This window comes from Stenella coeruleoalba (genome assembly GCF_951394435.1).
Source record: "Stenella coeruleoalba genome assembly, contig: scaffold_130, whole genome shotgun sequence".
NCBI lineage: Eukaryota > Metazoa > Chordata > Mammalia > Artiodactyla > Delphinidae > Stenella > Stenella coeruleoalba.
This window is the reverse complement of record NW_027645958.1, coordinates 884,469-904,212: the sequence shown is the minus strand read 5'-3', so window position 1 is coordinate 904,212 and position 19,744 is coordinate 884,469. Positions and strand designations below refer to the sequence as shown.

At 43.8% G+C, this 19,744-nt stretch overlaps 1 long non-coding RNA gene across 1 annotated transcript in view; it reads right to left on the bottom strand.

The window, feature by feature from the left end:
* Window positions 1-10,188: 10,188 nt before the first annotated feature.
* LOC307181451 overlaps window positions 10,189-19,744 on the bottom strand; it is a 606,646-nt gene continuing 597,090 nt past the window's right edge. The window contains exons 4-5 of the long non-coding RNA XR_013826781.1: window positions 16,509-16,590; window positions 10,189-10,274 (exon numbers count right to left, since the gene is read on the bottom strand). This is a non-coding gene — a long non-coding RNA (uncharacterized lncRNA). The remainder of the gene's footprint in view (window positions 10,275-16,508; window positions 16,591-19,744) is intronic.

Here is a 19,744-nt window from a genome sequence, read left to right as displayed (position 1 = left end):
GAACCAGATTAGGGCCTGAAGCCATCCTGCGGTGTTGCGGCCAGGTCACAAGAAAGCGAGTTGAAGAAAGGAGCTCAGGGGCACTGTAATTCACAAACCTGCAGAGTTATAAATGACAGCTATCGTCCAAAAATAGACTGAAGTAAGGCTGCCAAGAGGACTTGAAAGCGGGGCAGAATTGCAGGAAACCGATTTCAGGAGGTAGACTGGAATTGCATTGAAAGCATAGGAAAAGAGGCAGAACGTCCACAATGATGCACTTGGCCAAAAAGGGCGTATGCGTTTTTTCCTGAATATATTCAGGAAAAAACGCATACGCCCTTTTTGGCCAACCAAGCAAGCTTGCAAAGGAAATCTGCACTACAATGAAGTCTCACTTCCCCCCGGTCAAAAGGGCCATCTGAAAAAAGTGTAAAATCCAGAAAGGCAACAGGCCATTGAGAACTGGGAGCCTTGTTATGCTGATGGGCGGGATGTAAACTGCCAACAGACACTTGGGAGAAGTGTATGCTGTTTCCTGAAACATCTAAAAAACAAAGCAACAGAGCCTAGGGCACTTCCACTTATGGTCCTATAGCTTAGGGAAATTAAAATCAAAAAGACACAGCCACCCCAAAGTTTGGAACGGCTGTGTTTACAAGAACCTCGTTTACAGTACAAGTTCAACATCGCAGAAAGTGAAAAATGGATAAAGAAGTTGTGGTATTCACTTACAAAGCAATATCACTCAGCAATGAAATCTATGTCATCAGGCCCTTAGCAGCACAATGAGTGGATTCAGGTATGATGATTCTAACTGAAATAAGTCACACAGAAAAAGAAACATCATAAGATATCAGTAATACACGGAATGGAAACTTGGCTACACAGGAACTGAATTACAGAACAGAACAGGGTCTCAAATTTAGAAAAACAACTTATGCTTGCTTAAGGGTAAAGGTGAGTTGGGGTGCTGCATAAAACCAGAGATTGAAATGAGCACAGATAAAGTTCCTTAAGCCAAATATGGAATAGACAAGAGCTACTCCTTGCTCAACGAAATGGACTCAACACCGCATATTAAACGCCTAAGAATGTACCTGACTAGTAAGTATCTTAAAACCTATGGATTGCTATGTCTCCGAAAGAGAATCAAGCATGTGTACAGGGGCATAAACGCAGCAGTGATAGGATTGGAGAGGTTCGGTGAGCAAATGAAGACCCTTTGAAGTCATATTGCATGGTACCCATTCCACGGGTTTCAACTACCCAGGTTTAAGGTATTCTTCCTTCAGCTAAAACATGCATATGGAACCTAGAGTATGATCAACCATGTGATCGGGAGACGTGTTCAAATATGTCTCAGTTTTCCTCCCCTGGTACTCGGGTGCAACATTCCAGACGCTTTACTAACACTCTCCCCACTTGGAGAGTCAGCGCCTTTAACCTCCTGTTTGGCCCAGTTTGCAATTTCTGCGGAAGATGAACAGGAATAGCGAGAACCAATGAGAGGCTAGCTGGAGGTGTCTGGACGGGCAAATTTAACTCTCATTTCCCACCAGGAAGAGGAATTAACCAAAGGCTGAGCGTGCCGTACCGGAACCAGATTAGGGCCTGAAGCCATCCTGCGGTGTTGCGGCCAGGTCACAAGAAAGCGAGTTGAAGAAAGGAGCTCAGCGGCACTGTAATTCACAAACCTGCAGAGTTATAAATGACAGCTATCGTCCAAAAATATACTGAAGTAAGGCTGCCAAGAGGACTTGAAAACGGGGCAGAATTGCAGGAAACCGATTTCAGGAGGTAGACTGGAATTGCATTGCAAGCATAGGAAAAGAGGCAGAACGTCCACAATGATGCACTTGGCCAAAAAGGGCGTATGCGTTTTTTCCTGAATATATTCAGGAAAAAACGCATACGCCCTTTTTGGCCAACCAAGCAAGCTTGCAAAGGAAATCTGCACTACAATGAAGTCTCACTTCCCCCCGGTCAAAAGGGCCATCTGAAAAAAGTGTAAAATCCAGAAAGGCAGGACAGGCCATGGAGAACTGGGAGCCTTGTTATGCTGATGGGCGGGATGTAAATTGCCAACAACCGCTCGGGAGAAGTGTATGGTGTTTCCTGAAACATCTAAAAAACAAAGCAACAGAACCTAGGGCACTTCCACTTATGGTCCTATAGCTTAGGGAAATTAAAATCAAAAAGACACAGCCACCCCAAAGTTTGGAATGGCTCTGTTTACAAGAACCTCGTTTACAGTACAAGTTCAACATCGCAGAAAGTGAAAAATGGATAAAGAAGTTGTGGTATTTACTTACAAAGCAATATCACTCAGCAATGAAATCTGTGTCATCAGGCCCTTAGCAGCACAATGAGTGGATTCAGGTATGATGATTCTAACTGAAGTAAGTCACACAGAAAAAGAAACATCATAAGATATCAGTAATACACGGAATGTAAACTTGGCTACACAGGAACTGAATTACAGAACAGAACAGGGACTCAAATTTAGAAAACCAACTTATGCTTGCTTAAGGGTAAAGGTGAGTTGGGGTGCTTCATAAAACCAGAGATTGAAATGAGCACAGATAAAGTTCCTTAAGCCAAATATGGAATAGACAAGAGCTACTCCTTGCTCAACGAAATGGACTCAACACCGCATATTAAACGCCTAAGAATGTACCTGACTAGTAAGTATCTTAAAACCTATGGATTGCTATGTCTCCGAAAGAGAATCAAGCATGTGTACAGGGGCATAAACGCAGCAGTGATAGGATTGGAGAGGTTCGGTGAGCAAATGAAGACCCTTTGAAGTCATATTGCATGGTACCCATTCCACGGGTTTCAACTACCCAGGTTTAAGGTATTCTTCCTTCAGCTAAAACATGCATGTGGAACCTAGAGTATGATCAACCATGTGATCGGGAGACGTGTTCAAATATGTCTCAGTTTTCGTACCCTGGTACGCGGGTGCAACATTCCAGACGCTTTACTAACACTCTCCCGACTTGGATAGTCAGTCCCTTTAACCTCCTCTTTGGCCCAGTTTGCAATTTCTGCGGAAGATGAACAGGAATAGCGAGAACCAATGAGAGGCTAGCTGGAGGTGTCTGGACGGGCAAATTTAACTCTCATTTCCCACCAGGAAGAGGAAATAACCAAAGGCTCAGCGTGCCGTGCCGGAACCAGATTAGGGCCTGAAGCCATCCTGCGGTGTTGCGGCCAGCTCAAAAGAAAGCGAGTTGAAGAAAGGAGCTCAGGGGCACTGTAATTCACAAAACTGCAGAGTTATAAATGACAGCTATCGTCCAAATATAGACTGAAGTAAGGCTGCCAAGAGGACTTGAAAGCAGGGCAGAATTGCAGGAAACCGATTTCAGGAGGTAGACTGGAATTGCATTGAAAGCATAGGAAAAGAGGCAGAACGTCCACAATGATGCACTTGGCCAAAAAGGGCGTATGCGTTTTTTCCTGAATATATTCAGGAAAAAACGCATACGCCCTTTTTGGCCAACCAAGCAAGCTTGCAAAGGAAATCTGCACTACAATGAAGTCTCACTTCCCCCCGGTCAAAAGGGCCATCTGAAAAAAGTGTAAAATCCAGAAAGGCAGGACAGGCCATGGAGAACTGGGAGGCTTGTTATGCTGATGGGCGGGATGTAAATTGCCAACAACCACTCGGGAGAAGTGTATGGTGTTTCCTGAAACATCTAAAAAACAAAGCAACAGAACCTAGGGCACTTCCACTTATGGTCCTATAGCTTAGGGAAATTAAAATCAAAAAGACACAGCCACCCCAAAGTTTGGAACGGCTCTGTTTACAAGAACCTCGTTTACAGTACAAGTTCAACATCGCAGAAAGTGAAAAATGGATAAAGAAGTTGTGGTATTTACTTACAAAGCAATATCACTCAGCAATGAAATCTGTGTCATCAGGCCCTTAGCAGCACAATGAGTGGATTCAGGTATGATGATTGTAACTGAAGTAAGTCACACAGAAAAGAAACATCATAAGATATCAGTAATACACGGAATGTAAACTTGGCTACACAGGAACTGAATTACAGAACAGAACAGGGTCTCAAATTTAGAAAACCAACTTATGCTTGCTTAAGGGGAAAGGTGAGTTGGGGTGCTGCATAAAAACAGAGATTGAAATGAGCACAGATAAAGTTCCTTAAGCCAAATATGGAATAGAAAAGAGCTACTCCTTGCTCAACGAAATGGACTCAACACCCCATATTAAACGCCTAAGAATGTACCTGACCAGTAAGTATCTTAAAACCTATGGATTGCTATGTCTCCAAAAGAGAATCAAGCGTGTGTACAGGGGCATAAACGCAGCAGTGATAGGATTGGAGAGGTTTGGTGAGCAAATGAAGACCCTTTGAAGTCATATTGCATGGTACCCATTACACGGGTCTCAACTACCCAGGTTTAAGGTATTCTTCCTTCAGCTAAAACATGCATGTGGATCCCAAGTATGATCAACCATGTGAACGGGAGACGTGTTCAAATATGTCTCAGTTTTCCTCCCCTGGTACTCGGGTGCAACATTCCAGACGCTTTACTAACACTCTCCCCACTTGGAGAGTCAGCGCCTTTAACCTCCTGTTTGGCCCAGTTTGCAATTTCTGCGGAAGATGAACAGGAATAGCGAGAACCAATGAGAGGCTAGCTGGAGGTGTCTGGACGGGCAAATTGAACTCTCATTTCCCACCAGGAAGAGGAAATAACCAAAGGCTCAGGGTGCCGTACCGGAACCAGATTAGGGTCTGAAGCCATCCTGCGGTGTTGCGGCCAGCTCAAAAGAAAGCGAGTTGAAGAAAGGAGCTCAGGGGCACTGTAATTCACAAACCTGCAGAGTTATAAATGACAGCTATCGTCCAAAAATAGACTGAAGTAAGGCTGCCAAGAGGACTTGAAAGCGGGGCAGAATTGCAGGAAACCGATTTCAGGAGGTAGACTGGAATTGCATTGAAAGCATAGGAAAAGAGGCAGAACGTCCACAATGATGCACTTGGCCAAAAAGGGCGTATGCGTTTTTTCCTGAATATATTCAGGAAAAAACGCATACGCCCTTTTTGGCCAACCAAGCAAGCTTGCAAAGGAAATCTGCACTACAATGAAGTCTCACTTCCCCCCGGTCAAAAGGGCCATCTGAAAAAAGTGTAAACTCCAGAAAGGCAGGACAGGCCATGGAGAACTGGGAGCCTTGTTATGCTGATGGGCGGGATGTAAATTGCCAACAACCACTCGGGAGAAGTGTATGGTGTTTCCTGAAACATCTAAAAAACAAAGCAACAGAGCCTAGGGCACTTCCACTTATGGTCCTATAGCTTAGGGAAATTAAAATCAAAAAGACACAGCCACCCCAAAGTTTGGAACGGCTCTGTTTACAAGAACCTCGTTTACAGTACAAGTTCAACATCGCAGAAAGTGAAAAATGGATAAAGAAGTTGTGGTATTTACTTACAAAGCAATATCACTCAGCAATGAAATCTGTGTCATCAGGACCGTAGCAGCACAATGAGTGGATTCAGGTATGATGATTCTAACTGAAGTAAGTCACACAGAAAAAGAAACATCATAAGATATCAGTAATACACGGAATGTAAATTTGGCTACACAGGAACTGAATTACAGAACAGAACAGGGACTCAAATTTAGAAAACCAACTTATGCTTGCTTAAGGGGAAAGGTGAGTTGGGGTGCTGCATAAAACGAGAGATTGAAATGAGCACAGATAATGTTCCTTAAGCCAAATATGGAATAGACAAGAGCTACTCCTTGCTCAACGAAATGGACTCAACACCGCATATTAAACGCCTAAGAATGTACCTGACTAGTAAGTATCTTAAAACTTATGGATTGCTATGTCTCCAAAAGAGAATCAAGCGTGTGTACAGGGGAATAAACGCAGCAGTGATAGGATTGGAGAGGTTCGGTGAGCAAATGAAGACCCTTTGAAGTCATATTGCATGGTACCCGTTCCACGGGTCTCAACTCTCCAGGTTTAAGGTATTCTTCCTTCAGCTAAAACATGCATGTGGAACCCAGAGTATGATCAACCATGTGAACGGGAGACGTGTTCAAATATGTCTCAGTTTTCCTCCCCTGGTACTCGGGTGCAACATTCCAGACGCTTTACTAACACTCTCCCCACTTGGAGAGTCAGTCCCTTTAACCTCCTGTTTGGCCCAGTTTGCAATTTCTGCGGAAGATGAACAGGAATAGCGAGAACCAATGAGAGACTAGCTGGAGGTGTCTGGACGGGCAAATTTAACTCTCATTTCCCACCAGGAAGAGGAAATAACCAAAGGCTCAGCGTGCCGTGCGGGAACCAGATTAGGGCCTGAAGCCTTCCTGCGGTGTTGCGGCCAGGTCACAAGAAAGCGAGTTGAAGAAAGGAGCTCAGGGGCACTGTAATTCACAAACCTGCAGAGTTATAAATGACAGCTATCGTCCAAAAATAGACTGAAGTAAGGCTGCCAAGAGGACTTGAAAGCGGGGCAGAATTGCAGGAAACCGATTTCAGGAGGTAGACTGGAATTGCATTGAAAGCATAGGAAAAGAGGCAGAACGTCCACAATGATGCACTTGGCCAAAAAGGGCGTATGCGTTTTTTCCTGAATATATTCAGGAAAAAACTCATACACCCTTTTTGGCCAACAAAGCAAGCTTGCAAAGGAAATCTGCACTACAATGAAGTCTCACTTCCCCCCGGTCAAAAGGGCCATCTGAAAAAAGCGTAAAATCCAGAAAGAAAGGACAGGCCATGGAGAACTGGGAGCCTTGTTATGCTGATGGGCGGGATGTAAATTGCCAACAACCACTTGGGAGAAGTGTATGGTGTTTCCTGAAACATCTAAAAAACAAAGCAACAGAGCCTAGGGCACTGCCACTTATGGTCCTATAGCTTAGGGAAATTAAAATCAAAAAGACACAGCCACCCCAAAGTTTGGGACGCCTCTTTTTACAAGAACCTCATTTACAGTACAAGTTCAACATCGCAGAAAGTGAAAAATGGATAAAGAAGTTGTGGTATTTACTTACAAAGCAATATCACTCAGCAATGAATTCTATGTCATCAGGCCCTTAGCATCACAATGAGTGGATTCAGGTATGATGATTCTAACTGAAATAAGTCACACAGAAAAAGAAACATCATAAGATATCAGTAATACACGGAATGTAAACTTGGCTACACAGGAACTGAATTACAGAACAGAACAGGGTCTCAAATTTAGAAAACCAACTTATGCTTGCTTAAGGGGAAAGGTGAGTTGGGGTGCTGCATAAAACCAGAGATTGAAATGAGCACAGATAAAGTTCCTTAAGCCAAATATGGAATAGACAAGAGCTACTCCTTGCTCAACGAAATGGACTCAAAACCCCATATTAAACCCCTAAGAATATACCTGACTAGTAAGTATCTTAAAACCTATGGATTGCTATGTCTCCAAAAGAGAATCAAGCGTGTGTACAGGGGAATAAACACAGCAGTAATAGGATTGGAGAGGTTCGGTGAGCAAATGAAGACCCTTTGAAGTTATATTGCATGGTACCCATTACACGGGTCTCAACTCTCCAGGTTTAAGGTATTCTTCCTTCAGCTAAAACATGCATGTGGAACCCAGAGTATGATCAACCATGTGAACGGGAGACGTGTTCAAATATGTCTCAGTTTTCCTCCCCTGGTACTCGGGTGCAACATTCCAGACGCTTTACTAACACTCTCCCCACTTGGAGAGTCAGTCCCTTTAACCTCCTGTTTGGCCCAGTTTGCAATTTCTGCGGAAGATGAACAGGAATAGCGAGAACCAATGAGAGGCTAGCTGGAGGTGTCTGGACGGGCAAATTTAACTCTCATTTCCCACCAGGAAGAGGAAATAACCAAAGGCTCAGCGTGCCGTACCGGAACCAGATTAGGGCCTGAAGCCGTCCTGCGGTGTTGCGGCCAGCTCAAAAGAAAGCGAGTTGAACAAAGGAGCTCAGGGGCACTGTAATTCACAAACCTGCAGAGTTATAAATGAGAGCTATCGTCCAAAAATAGACTGAAGTAAGGCTGCCAAGAGGACTTGAAAGCGGGGCAGAATTGCAGGAAACCGATTTCAGGAGGTAGACTGGAATTGCATTGAAAGCATAGGAAAAGAGGCAGAACGTCCACAATGATGCACTTGGCCAAAAAGGGCGTATGCGTTTTTTCCTGAATATATTCAGGAAAAAACGCATACGCCCTTTTTGGCCAACCAAGCAAGCTTGCAAAGGAAATCTGCACTACAATGAAGTCTCACTTCCCCCCGGTCAAAAGGGCCATCTGAAAAAAGTGTAAAATCCAGAAAGGCAGGACAGGCCATGGAGAACTGGGAGCCTTGTTATGCTGATGGGCGGGATGTAAATTGCCAACAACCACTCGGGAGAAGTGTATGGTGTTTCCTGAAACATCTAAAAAACAAAGCAACAGAACCTAGGGCACTTCCACTTATGTTCCTATAGCTTAGGGAAATTAAAATCAAAAAGACACAGCCTCCCCAAAGTTTGGAATGGCTCTGTTTACAAGAACCTCGTTTACAGTACAAGTTCAACATCGCAGAAAGTGAAAAATGGATAAAGAAGTTGTGGTATTTACTTACAAAGCAATATCACTCAGCAATGAAATCTGTGTCATCAGGCCCTTAGCAGCACAATGAGTGGATTCAGGTATGATGATTCTAACTGAAATAAGTCACACAGAAAAAGAAACATCATAAGATATCAGTAATACACGGAATGTAAACTTGGCTACACAGGAACTGAATTACAGAACAGAACAGTGTCTCAAATTTAGAAAACCAACTTATGCTTGCTTAAGGGGAAAGGTGAGTTGGGGTGCTGCATAAAACCAGAGATTGAAATGAGCACAGATAAAGTTCCTTAAGCCAAATATGGAATAGACAAGAGCTACTCCTTGCTCAACGAAATGGACTCAACACCCCATATTAAACGCCTAAGCATGTTCCTGACTAGTAAGTATCTTAAAACCTATGGATTGCTATGTCTCCAAAAGAGAATCAAGCATGTGTACAGGGGCATAAACGCAGCAGTGATAGGATTGGAGAGGTTCGGTGAGCAAATGAAGACCCTTTGAAGTCATATTGCATGGTACCCATTCCACGGGTTTCAACTACCAAGATTTAAGGTATTCTTCCTTCAGCTAAAACATGCATGTGGAACCTAGAGTATGATCAACCATGTGATCGGGAGACGTGTTCAAATATGTCTCAGTTTTCGTACCCTGGTACTTGGGTGCAACATTCCAGACGCTTTACTAACACTCTCCCGACTTGGAGAGTCAGTCCCTTTAACCTCCTGTTTGGCCCAGTTTGCAATTTCTGCGGAAGATGAACAGGAATAGCGAGAACCAATGAGAGGCTAGCTGGAGGTGTCTGGACGGGCAAATTTAACTCTCATTTCCCACCAGGAAGAGGAATTAACCAAAGGCTCAGCGTGCCGTGCCGGAACCAGATTAGGTCCTGAAGCCATCCTGCGGTGTTGCGGCCAGGTCACAAGAAAGCGAGTTGAAGAAAGGAGCTCAGGGGCACTGTAATTCACAAACCTGCAGAGTTATAAATGACAGCTATCGTCCAAAAATAGACTGAAGTAAGGCTGCCAAGAGGACTTGAAAGCGGGGCAGAATTGCAGGAAACCGATTTCAGGAGGTAGACTGGAATTGCATTGAAAGCATAGGAAAAGAGGCAGAACGTCCACAATGATGCACTTGGCCAAAAAGGGCGTATGCGTTTTTTCCTGAATATATTCAGGAAAAAACGCATACGCCCTTTTTGGCCAACCAAGCAAGCTTGCAAAGGAAATCTGCACTACAATGAAGTCTCACTTCCCCCCGGTCAAAAGGGCCATCTGAAAAAAGTGTAAAATCCAGAAAGGCAGGACAGGCCATGGAGAACTGGGAGCCTTGTTATGCTGATGGGCGGGATGTAAATTGCCAACAACCACTCGGGAGAAGTGTATGGTGTTTCCTGAAACATCTAAAAAACAAAGCAACAGAGCCTAGGGCACTTCCACTTATGGTCCTATAGCTTAGGGAAATTAAAATCAAAAAGACACAGCCACCCCAAAGTTTGGAACGGCTCTGTTTACAAGAACCTCGTTTACAGTACAAGTTCAACATCGCAGAAAGTGAAAAATGGATAAAGAACTTGTGGTACTTACGTACAATGCAGTATCACTCAGCAATGAAATCTATGTCATCAGGCCCGTAGCAGCATAATGAGTAGATTCAGGTACGATGATTCTAACTGAAATAAGTCACACAGAAAAAGAAACATCATAAGATATCAGTAATACACGGAATGTAAACTTGGCTACACAGGAACTGAATTACAGAACAGAACAGGGTCTCAAATTTAGAAAACCAACTTATGCTTGCTTAAGGGTAAAGGTGAGTTGGGTTGCTGCATAAAACCAGAGATTGAAATGAGCACAGATAAAGTTCCTTAAGCCAAATATGGAATAGACAAGAGCTACTCCTTGCTCAACGAAATGGACTCAACACCGCATATTAAACGCCTAAGAATGTACCTGACTAGTAAGTATCTTAAAACCTATGGATTGCTATGTCTCCAAAAGAGAATCAAGCATGTGTACAGGGGCATAAACGCAGCAGTGATAGGATTGGAGAGGTTCGGTGAGCAAATGAAGACCCTTTGAAGTCATATTGCATGGTACCCATTCCACGGGTCTCAACTACCCAGGTTTTAGGTATTCTTCCTTCAGCTAAAACATGCATGTGGAACCCAAGTATGATCAACCATGTGAACGGGAGACGTGTTCAAATATGTCTCAGATTTCCTCCCCTGGTACTCGGGTGCAACATTCCAGACGCTTTACTAACACTCTCCCCACTTGGAGAGTCAGCGCCTTTAACCTCCTGTTTGGCCCAGTTTGCAATTTCTGCGGAAGATGAACAGGAATAGCGAGAACCAATGAGAGGCTAGCTGGAGGTGTCTGGACGGGCAAATTTAACTCTCATTTCCCACCAGGAAGAGGAAATAACCAAAGGCTCAGCGTGCCGTACCGGAACCAGATTAGGGCCTGAAGCCATCCTGCGGTGTTGCGGCCAGCTCAAAAGAAAGCGAGTTGAAGAAAGGAGCTCAGGGGCACTGTAATTCACAAAACTGCAGAGTTATAAATGACAGCTATCGTCCAAAAATAGACTGAAGTAAGGCTGCCAAGAGGACTTGAAAGCGGGGCAGAATTGCAGGAAACCGATTTCAGGAGGTAGACTGGAATTGCTTTGAAAGCATAGGAAAAGAGGCAGAACGTCCACAATGATGCACTTGGCCAAAAAGGGCGTATGCGTTTTTTCCTGAATATATTCAGGAAAAAACGCATACGCCCTTTTTGGCCAACCAAGCAAGCTTGCAAAGGAAATCTGCACTACAATGAAGTCTCACTTCCCCCCGGTCAAAAGGGCCATCTGAAAACAGTGTAAAATCCAGAAAGGCAGGACAGGCCATGGAGAACTGGGAGCCTTGTTATGCTGATGGGCGGGATGTAATTTGCCAACAACCACTCGGGAGAAGTGTATGGTGTTTCCTGAAACAACTAAAAAACAAAGCAACAGAACCTAGGGCACTTCCACTTATGGTCCTATAGTTTAGGGAAATTAAAATCAAAAAGACACAGCCACCCCAAAGTTTGGAACGGCTCTGTTTACAAGAACCTCGTTTACAGTACAAGTTCAACATCGCAGAAAGTGAAAAATGGATAAAGAAGTTGTGGTATTTACTTACAAAGCAATATCACTCAGCAATGAAATCTGTGTCATCAGGCCCGTAGCAGCACAATGAGTGGATTCAGGTATGATGATTCTAACGGAAGTAAGTCACACAGAAAAAGAAACATCATAAGATATCAGTAATACACGGAATGTAAACTTGGCTACACAGGAACTGAATTACAGAACAGAACAGTGTCTCAAATTTAGAAAACCAACTTATGCTTGCTTAAGGGTAAAGGTGAGTTGGGGTGCTGCATAAAACCAGAGATTGAAATGAGCACAGATAAAGTTCCTTAAGTCAAATATGGAATAGACAAGAGCTACTCCTTGCTCAACGAAATGGACTCAACACCGCATATTAAACGCCTAAGAATGTACCTGACTAGTAAGTATCTTAAAAACCTATGGATTGCTATGTCTCCGAAAGAGAATCAAGCATGTGTACAGGGGCATAAACGCAGCAGTGATAGGATTGGAGAGGTTCGGTGAGCAAATGAAGACCCTTTGAAGTCATATTGCATGGTACCCATTACACGGGTCTTAACTCTCCAGGTTTAAGGTATTCTTCCTTCAGCTAAAACATGCATGTGGAACCCAAGTATGATCAACCATTAGAACGGGAGACGTGTTCAAATATGTCTCAGTTTTCCTCCCCTGGTACTCGGGTGCAACATTCCAGACGCTTTACTAACACTCTCCCCATGTGGAGAGTCAGCGCCTTTAACCTCCTGTTTGGCCCAGTTTGCAATTTCTGCGGAAGATGAACAGGAATAGCGAGAACCAATGAGAGGCTAGCTGGAGGTGTCTGGACGGGCAAATTTAACTCTCATTTCCCACCAGGAAGAGGAATTAACCAAAGGCTCAGCGTGCCGAATTGGAACCAGATTAGGGCCTGAAGCCATCCTGCGGTGTTGCGGCCAGCTCAAAAGAAAGCGAGTTGAACAAAGGAGCTCAGGGGCACTGTAATTCACAAAACTGCAGAGTTATAAATGACAGCTATCGTCCAAAAATAGACTGAAGTAAGGCTGCCAAGAGGACTTGAAAGCGGGGCAGAATTGCAGGAAACCGATTTCAGGAGGTAGACTGGAATTGCATTGAAAGCATAGGAAAAGAGGCAGAACGTCCACAATGATGCACTTGGCCAAAAAGGGCGTATGCGTTTTTTCCTGAATATATTCAGGAAAAAACGCATACGCCCTTTTTGGCCAACCAAGCAAGCTTGCAAAGGAAATCTGCACTACAATGAAGTCTCACTTCCCCCCGGTCAAAAGGGCCATCTGAAAAAAATGTAAAATCCAGAAAGGCAGGACAGGCCATGGAGAACTGGGAGCCTTGTTATGCTGATGGGCGGGATGTAAATTGCCAACAACCACTCGGGAGAAGTGTATGGTGTTTCCTGAAACATCTAAAAAACAAAGCAACAGAACCTAGGGCACTTCCACTTATGGTCCTATAGTTTAGGGAAATTAAAATCAAAAAGACAGAGCCACCCCAAAATTTGGAACGGCTCTGTTTACAAGAACCTCGTTTACAGTACAAGTTCAACATCGCAGAAAGTGAAAAATGGATAAAGAAGTTGTGGTATTTACTTACAAAGCAATATCACTCAGCAATGAAATCTGTGTCATCAGGCCCGTAGCAGCACAATGAGTGGATTCAGGTATGATGATTCTAACTGAAGTAAGTCACACAGAAAAAGAAACATCATAAGATATCAGTAATACACGGAATGTAAACTTGGCTACACAGGAACTGAATTACAGAACAGAACAGGGTCTCAAATTTAGAAAACCAACTTATGCTTGCTTAAGGGTAAAGGTGAGTTGGGGTGCTGCATAAAACCAGAGATTGAAATGAGCACAGATAAAGTTCCTTAAGTCAAATATGGAATAGACAAGAGCTACTCCTTGCTCAACGAAATGGACTCAACACCGCATATTAAACGCCTAAGAATGTACCTGACTAGTAAGTATCTTAAAACCTATGGATTGCTATGTCTCCGAAAGAGAATCAAGCATGTGTACAGGGGCATAAACGCAGCAGTGATAGGATTGGAGAGGTTCGGTGAGCAAATGAAGACCCTTTGAAGTCATATTGCATGGTACCCATTCCACGGGTTTCAACTACCTAGGTTTAAGGTATTCTTCCTTCAGCTAAAACATGCATGTGGAACCTAGAGTATGATCAACCATGTGATCGGGAGACGTGTTCAAATATGTCTCAGTTTTCGTACCCTGGTACTCGGGTGCAACATTCCAGACGCTTTACTAACACTCTCCCGACTTGGAGAGTCAGTCCCTTTAACCTGCTGTTTGGCCCAGTTTGCAATTTCTGCGGAAGATGAACAGGAATAGCGAGAACCAACGAGAGACTAGCTGGAGGTGTCTGGACGGGCAAATTTAACTCTCATTTCCCACCAGGAAGAGGAAATAACCAAAGGCTCAGCGTGCCGTGCCGGAACCAGATTAGGGCCTGAAGCCATCCTGCGGTGTTGCGGCCAGGTCACAAGAAAGCGAGTTGAAGAAAGGAGCTCAGGGGCACTGTAATTCACAAACCTGCAGAGTTATAAATGACAGCTATCGTCCAAAAATAGACTGAAGTAAGGCTGCCAAGAGGACTTGAAAGCGGGGCAGAATTGCAGGAAACCGATTTCAGGAGGTAGACTGGAATTGCATTGAAAGCATAGGAAAAGAGGCAGAACGTCCACAATGATGCACTTGGCCAAAAAGGGCGTATGCGTTTTTTCCTGAATATATTCAGGAAAAAACGCATACGCCCTTTTTGGCCAACCAAGCAAGCTTGCAAAGGAAATCTGCACTACAATGAAGTCTCACTTCCCCCCGGTCAAAAGGGCCATCTGAAAAAAGTGTAAAATCCAGAAAGACAGGACAGGCCATGGAGAACTGGGAGCCTTGTTATGCTGATGGGCGGGATGTAAATTGCCAACAACCACTCGGGAGAAGTGTATGGTGTTTCCTGAAACATCTAAAAAACAAAGCAACAGAGCCTAGGGCACTTCCACTTATGGTCCTATAGCTTAGGGAAATTAAAATCAAAAAGACACAGCCACCCCAAAGTTTGGAACGGCTCTGTTTACAAGAACCTTGTTTACCGTACAAGTTCAACATCGCAGAAAGTGAAAAATGGATAAAGAAGTTGTGGTATTTACTTACAAAGCAATATCACTCAGCAATGAATTCTATGTCATCAGGCCCTTAGCATCACAATGAGTGGATTCAGGTATGATGATTCTAACTGAAATAAGTCACACAGAAAAAGAAACATCATAAGATATCAGTAATACACGGAATGTAAACTTGGCTACACAAGAACTGAATTACAGAACAGAACAGGGTCTCAAATTTAGAAAACCAACTTATGCTTGCTTAAGGGGAAAGGTGAGTTGGGGTGCTGCATAAAACCAGAGATTGAAATGAGCACAGATAAAGTTCCTTAAGCCAAATATGGAATAGACAAGAGCTACTCCTTGCTCAACGAAATGGACTCAAAACCCCATATTAAACCCCTAAGAATGTACCTGACTAGTAAGTATCTTAAAACCTATGGATTGCTATGTCTCCAAAAGAGAATCAAGCGTGTGTACAGGGGAATAAAGACAGCAGTGATAGGATTGGAGAGGTTCGGTGAGCAAATGAAGACCCTTTGAAGTTATATTGCATGGTACCCATTACAGGGGTCTCAACTCTCCAGGTTTAAGGTATTCTTCCTTCAGCTAAAACATGCATGTGGAACCCAGAGTATGATCAACCATGTGAATGGGAGACGTGTTCAAATATGTCTCAGTTTTCCTCCCCTGGTACTCGGGTGCAACATTCCAGACGCTTTAGTAACACTCTCCCGACTTGGAGAGTCAGTCCCTTTAACCTCCTGTTTGGCCCAGTTTGCAATTTCTGCGGAAGATGAACAGGAATAGTGAGAACCAATGAGAGGCTAGCTGGAGGTGTCTGGACGGGCAAATTTAACTCTCAATTCCCACCAGGAAGAGGAATTAACCAAAGGCTCAGCATGCCGGGCCGGAACCAGATTAGGGCCTGAAGCCATCCTGCGGTGTTGCGGCCAGGTCACAAGAAAGCGAGTTGAAGAAAGGAGCTCAGGGTCACTGTAATTCACAAACCTGCAGAGTTATAAATGACAGCTATCGTCCAAAAATAGACTGAAGTAAGGCTGCCAAGAGGACTTGAAAGCGGGGCAGAATTGCAGGAAACCGATTTCAGGAGGTAGACTGGAATTGCATTGAAAGCATAGGAAAAGAGGCAGAACGTCCACAATGATGCACTTGGCCAAAAAGGGCGTATGCGTTTTTTCCTGAATATATTCAGGAAAAAACGCATACGCCTTTTTGGCCAACCAAGCAAGCTTGCAAAGGAAATCTGCACTACAATGAAGTCTCACTTCCCCCCGGTCAAAAGGGCCATCTGAAAAAAGTGTAAAATCCAGAAAGGCAACAGGCCATTGAGAACTGGGAGCCTTGTTATGCTGATGGGCGGGATGTAAATTGCCAACAGACACTTGGGAGAAGTGTATGGTGTTTCCTGAAACATCTAAAAAACAAAGCAACAGAGCCTAGGGCACGTCCACTTATGGTCCTATAGCTTAGGGAAATTAAAATCAAAAAGACACAGCCACCCCAAAGTTTGGAACGGCTCTGTTTACAAGGACCTCGTTTACAGTACAAGTTCAACATCGCAGAAAGTGAAAAATGGATAAAGAAGTTGTGGAATTCACTTACAAAGCAATATCACTCAGCAATGAAATCTATGTCATCAGGCCCTTAGCATCGCAATGAGTGGATTCAGGTATGATGATTCTAACTGAAATAAGTCACACAGAAAAAGAAACATCATAAGATATCAGTAATACACGGAATGTAAACTTGGCTACACAGGAACTGAATTACAGAACAGAACAGGGTCTCAAATTTAGAAAACCAACTTATGCTTGCTTAAGGGTAAAGGTGAGTTGTGGTGCTGCATAAAACCAGAGATTGAAATGAGCACAGATAAAGTTCCTTAAGCCAAATATGGAATAGACAAGAGCTACTCCTTGCTCAACGAAATGGACTCAACACCCCATATTAAACGCCTAAGAATGTTCCTGACTAGTAAGTATCTTAAAACCTATGGATTGCTATGTCTCCAAAAGAGAATCAAGCATGTGTACATGGGCATAAACGCAGCAGTGATAGGATTGGAGAGGTTCGGTGAGCAAATGAAGACCCTTTGAAGTCATATTGCATGGTACCCATTCCACGGGTTTCAACTACCCAGGTTTAAGGTATTCTTCCTTCAGCTAAAACATGCATGTGGAACCTAGAGTATGATCAACCATGTGATCGGGAGACGTGTTCAAATATGTCTCAGTTTTCGTACCCTGGTACTCGGGTGCAACATTCCAGATGCTTTACTAACACTCTCCCGACTTGGAGAGTCAGTCCCTTTAACCTCCTGTTTGGCCCAGTTTACAATTTCTGCAGAACATGAACAGGAATAGCGAGAACCAATGAGAGGCTAGCTGGAGGTGTCTGGACGGGCAAATTTAACTCTCATTTCCCACCAGGAAGAGGAATTAACCAAAGGCTCAGCGTGCCGTGCTGGAACCAGATTAGGTCCTGAAGCCATCCTGCGGTGTTGCGGCCAGGTCACAAGAAAGCGAGTTGAAGAAAGGAGCTCAGGGGCACTGTAATTCACAAACCTGCAGAGTTATAAATGACAGCTATCGTCCAAAAATAGACTGAAGTAAGGCTGCCAAGAGGACTTGAAAGCGGGGCAGAATTGCAGGAAACCGATTTCAGGAGGTAGACTGGAATTGCATTGAAAGCATAGGCAAAGAGGCAGAACGTCCACAATGATGCACTTGGCCAAAAAGGGCGTATGCGTTTTTTCCTGAATATATTCAGGAAAAAACGCATACGCCCTTTTTGGCCAACCAAGCAAGCTTGCAAAGGAAATCTGCACTACAATGAAGTCTCACTTCCCCCCGGTCAAAAGGGCCATCTGAAAAAAGTGTAAAATCCAGAAAGGCAGGACAGGCCATGGAGAACTGGGAGCCTTGTTATGCTGATGGGCGGGATGTAAATTGCCAACAACCACTAGGGAGAAGTGTATGGTGTTTCCTGAAACATCTAAAAAACAAAGCAACAGAGCCTAGGGCACTTCCACTTATGGTCCTATAGCTTAGGGAAATTAAAATCAAAAAGACACAGCCACCCCAAAGTTTGGAACGCCTCTGTTTACAAGAACCTCGTTTACAGTACAAGTTGAACATCGCAGAAAGTGAAAAATGGATAAAGAACTTGTGGTACTTACGTACAATGCAGTATCACTCAGCAATGAAATCTATGTCATCAGGCCCGTAGCAGCATAATGAGTAGATTCAGGTACGATGATTCTAACTGAAATAAGTCACACAGAAAAAGAAACATCATAAGATATCAGTAATACACGGAATGTAAACTTGGCTACAGAGGAACTGAATTCCAAAACAGAACAGGGTCTCAAATTTAGAAAACCAACTTATGCTTGCTTAAGGGTAAAGGTGAGTTGGGTTACTGCATAAAACCAGAGATTGAAATGAGCACAGATAAAGTTCCTTAAGCCAAATATGGAATAGACAAGAGCTACTCCTTGCTCAACGAAATGGACTCAACACCGCATATTAAACGCCTAAGAATGTACCTGACTAGTAAGTATCTTAAAACCTATGGATTGCTATGTCTCCGAAAGAGAATCAAGCATGTGTACAGGGGCATAAACGCAGCAGTGAAAGGATTGGAGAGGTTCGGTGAGCAAATGAAGACCCTTTGAAGTCATATTGCATGGTACCCATTCCACGGGTTTCAACTACCCAGGTTTTAGGTATTCTTCCTTCAGCTAAAACATGCATGTGGAACCCAAGTATGATCAACCATGTGAACGGGAGACGTGTTCAAATATGTCTCAGTTTTCCTCCCCTGGTACTCGGGTGCAACATTCCAGACGCTTTACTAACACTCTCCCCACTTGGAGAGTCAGCGCCTTTAACCTCCTGTTTGGCCCAGTTTGCAATTTCTGCGGAAGATGAACAGGAATAGCGAGAACCAATGAGAGGCTAGCTGGAGGTGTCTGGACGGGCAAATTTAACTCTCATTTCCCACCAGGAAGAGGAAATAACCAAAGGCTCAGCGTGCCGTACCGGAACCAGATTAGGGCCTGAAGCCATCCTGCGGTGTTGCGGCCAGCTCAAAAGAAAGCGAGTTGAACAAAGGAGCTCAGGGGCACTGTAATTCACAAACCTGCAGAGTTATAAATGACAGCTATCGTCCAAAAATAGACTGAAGTAAGGCTGCCAAGAGGACTTGAAAGCGGGGCAGAATGGCAGGAAACCGATTTCAGGAGGTAGACTGGAATTGCATTGAAAGCATAGGAAAAGAGGCAGAACGTCCACAATGATGCACTTGGCCAAAAAGGACGTATGCGTTTTTTCCTGAATATATTCAGGAAAAAACGCATACGCCCTTTTTGGCCAACCAAGCAAGCTTGCAAAGGAAATCTGCACTACAATGAAGTCTCACTTCCACCCGGTCAAAAGGGCCATCTGAAAAAAGTGTAAAATCCAGAAAGGCAGGACAGGCCATGGAGAACTGGGAGCCTTGTTATGCTGATGGGCGGGATGTAAATTGCCAACAACCACTCGGGAGAAGTGTATGGTGTTTCCTGAAACATCTAAAAAACAAAGCAACAGAACCTAGGGCACTTCCACTTATGGTCCTATAGCTTAGGGAAATTAAAATCAAAAAGACACAGCCACCCCAAAGTTTGGGACGGCTCTGTTTACAAGAACCTCGTTTACAGTACAAGTTCAACATCGCAGAAAGTGAAAAATGGATAAAGAAGTTGTGGTATTTACTTACAAAGCAATATCACTCAGCAATGAAATCTGTGTCATCAGGCCCTTAGCAGCACAATGAGTGGATTCAGGTATGATGAT